General features: G+C 38.2%; 1 pseudogene; it reads right to left on the reverse strand.

Moving 5' to 3' along the window:
- Positions 1–1,615: 1,615 nt before the first annotated feature.
- Positions 1,616–2,204, reverse strand: LOC127677986 (immunoglobulin kappa variable 4-1-like; annotated as a pseudogene).
- Positions 2,205–3,437: the final 1,233 nt, after the last annotated feature.

The raw sequence follows: 3,437 nt of genomic DNA on the forward strand, positions 1-3,437 counted from the left end.
TAATTCCGATATATTTGTTATGTTTCTTGATGAATTGGGTTGTTATTTATTTGCTTGTTTGCTTACTCTTTGAGTACATTAGAGTTCTCTGGCTTACAGTGTTAAACATACACGACTTCTTTCATGATAACCATTGTTTATCTATTGTTCTCTTGACATTACTTTTGTGTATGCAGTTATGATTGAGACACTCTTTTTTTCTATGTGGATAGTATTTTTATAATATCTTCTGTCTTCATGTTCACAAAATGCCTTAGTTTATGATTATCTTGTAATTTTCTCATTTCTCCTTCAATTTAAAAGATAACTTTGCTTGACATGGTGACACACAGTCTTAATTAATCTGGACTCATGAGATCCCTCAAACATTGTACCACCAAAGAGTCAGCATACACCAGCTGACATGAGGACCCCAACACAAAAACAGTAGAGGACTGCTGGTTCTGTGTTCATTCAGAGACAATGCACCTAACCCTCCAGAGACTGAAGGCCCCAGAGGGTTTAGAGATTAGGTGGAATGGTGGGTAGGGACATCCATGTGAAAATAGGAGTTAGGGAGTGCATATGCATGGGTATATTTCTGTATGAGAGCATTGTGTGCATGTAAGATTCTGTATGTGTGTATGTGCATATATGTGTACGTATGTGGATATGTGTGTATCTATTTTTATATAACTGTAGTTTGTATGTGCATATATGTGAATATATGCATGTGTGTATGTGTATGTATTGTGTATGTGCATGTGTTTACATCATGGGTGTTTGTGTGTGTGTGTGTGTGTGTGTGTGTGTGTGTGTGTGTTTCTGTGTGTAAGAAAGAAAAAAGTAAAGATGGACTAGAGGAAGAAAAGATATAATAAAAGGGAAGGGGAAAGGTAAATATAGCATCTATATATGACATATTAAAAACCATTGATTTTATGAAAATAGTGAATAGTGAATTTACTTTGTTAAAGGATATTAAGGAGCAGTAAAATTACTCAGAGGATGAAGACACTTGATTTTGATCATAATGTCAGACCTGGATTTAATGGCTAGAACCTAAATGACTAAAAGAGAAAAATCAAGTCAAAGTTGAGCACCATAAAATATGTGCAGCTATAATGCAGACACACCCAGAGAAACACAAACATGTATTCACCTGCACAAAGGAAAAGGTAATGAACTAATTACAATGAAATTAAAGTTAAAATAGCTTATGAAAAGGTAAAGCAGAAACCAGAAGAAATGGATATGAGAAATAAGAACAACCTCTAGAGGCTAGAGAAAGCAAGAAATATATTTTGTTTACAGAGTCCCCAAAACAAAATGGAGTTTGCCATCATCATCAACTAAGCCCAAAGAGACTTATACTGGGATTCCAGAATATAACTCTCACATTCAAGCAATCTGTTACAGATAGAAAAGAACTATAGTAATGATTTCTTTTCTGCATTTTCATATAGAGGTTTTTCATAACAAAAGACAAAAACGGTTTTTGAATGTCTTGTTCCTGCTGGGCTTTGCAAACTTTTTCATGAGTGTATCAGGCATACTAACTCCCATTTAGAAGGAGGAAGTATGCAGACCCAGGGTTATGTGTGTTGCAGGAAGCTGGTGAGTGTCTCAAGGAGGTTTATGTAAGAGGCTGAAGCACTATGGCAGGATCACTGTAGTACTTCTGACAGTAAAATACTTCCTGGTCTTCAGCCTGCACACTGCTGATGGTGCAGTGTGAAAACTGTCCCAGGTCTACTGTCTGTGAAGCAATCAGGGACCCCCAGTGTGCCAGGTGAATTCATAGTATATCATCAGTTTAGGAGATTGCCCTGGTTTCTTCTTGTACCAGAACAAGTATCTATTTTGGTATCTACTATATAAAAGACTCTGGCTGGACTTGCTGCTCATAGAGACCTTCTGCTGACACTGCGAGGAAGGATGTAGATGGGGTCATCATAATGTCCCCAGAGGTACCTAAAATAATGAGCAGACAGTCAACATGCATATATGTACAAATGTGGATTATAATAACAGTTGAAATTTATCATTAAAATAATCTTATGTCATATTGCCAGAGTATCATTATATAAGAAATATTACACACTTGCACATACGAAAATTTCTTATATAAAAAGATGTAGCTCTGAAATGGTAATAATTCTTTTAAATTCCTCACCAGATACCCATAGCAGCGGCAACATTAAGACCTGGGACTGAGACTCCATCTTGTTCCCCCTGCCTGTCTGATGCTGCACAGATCACACTGGTTTATAAATTCTGAGCAGCTGGGCTAGCCTGTAGGGACCCATGAAAATCAGTCAGCAATACAAAAGCAAAAGCCTGGCAGAGTGTGTGAGAGTGGCTGTTATCAATCAACAGCCAAAAATTGCAGAGTCTTATTGGGATGCCATGCCATCTGGCAGGAACTTGACATTGACCAAGGGGAAGTTCATCTCCCATTCTTTGAGCAGGAATTCTTGTATTACCCATAATCCTTCCATCTAGGGTGGAGCCCTCAGAACAAGGTAAAGTTCCTCATTCTTTCAGATCTACATATTTCTGAATTAAGCAGGTGACCCTACTAACTGCCTGAGCAATAAAACCAATGCCCAGTGAACACTCAGATCAATTCCCCTGAACACACTCTGGAATTTGGGGGAAGAGTCTTGCCTGAAACTTTAAAATTCTGAGTCCTCCATTATTCCTTGAGACTTTGAACGGCAGCTTCTTTCTTGGTCTCATTCTCTTCCTGCAGGACCATTCTGTTTTATTCCCAACTTTCCTTCCAGGTGACCCTGGTTTCCTTAGCTGCAGGCAGTTACAGATTGGCACCCAAACATGGGACATGGAAATGGAGAAAACAACTGAGGGATGCTATCTTGGATGTAGCTCCACAGGAACAAAAACCAAAACAAACAAACCAAAACAAAACAAAAATGTATCCAGCATGGTAAGCAACATACAGCATTAATTTTAGTCCTATAAATGCCATCTTTTGAAGGCTCATGGTGCAGGAGTGCAAAAGGGATACAGGCTAGACTGAATCACTGTAGGCCTGACATTGAGATCAGTTGGGTATGACAACAAATTGGGACTGCAGAAGTTATAGGTAAATTGTCCACAGTCTAGAACTGTATCAGGTGAGAGAAATAGGGCATAAAATAAAATGAAATAAAACAAGTAAAAATAAAAGAGCAACCACAAATAAAACCACCAAATTTTAGAAGCACAAGAAAGAAAGAAGGAAAATAGATTTCAACACTCTCCTAGGGACAAGGGGAAATCTGGAGATGTGCTTTTTCCTCTATGGACCCTACTGGAGTTATTCTTAGCACTACACAACAAGTGCTCTTCCCTCTCCTATGTATTGTTTGTCTTTGTGGCACCAATTTGTCCTTGCATCAATTTGTATCTGTCCTTGTTTTATTGTTTGAGTGAGCGTTATTCTATGTTTTATG

The sequence above is a fragment of the Apodemus sylvaticus genome, chromosome 2, assembly GCF_947179515.1.
Source record: "Apodemus sylvaticus chromosome 2, mApoSyl1.1, whole genome shotgun sequence".
NCBI lineage: Eukaryota > Metazoa > Chordata > Mammalia > Rodentia > Muridae > Apodemus > Apodemus sylvaticus.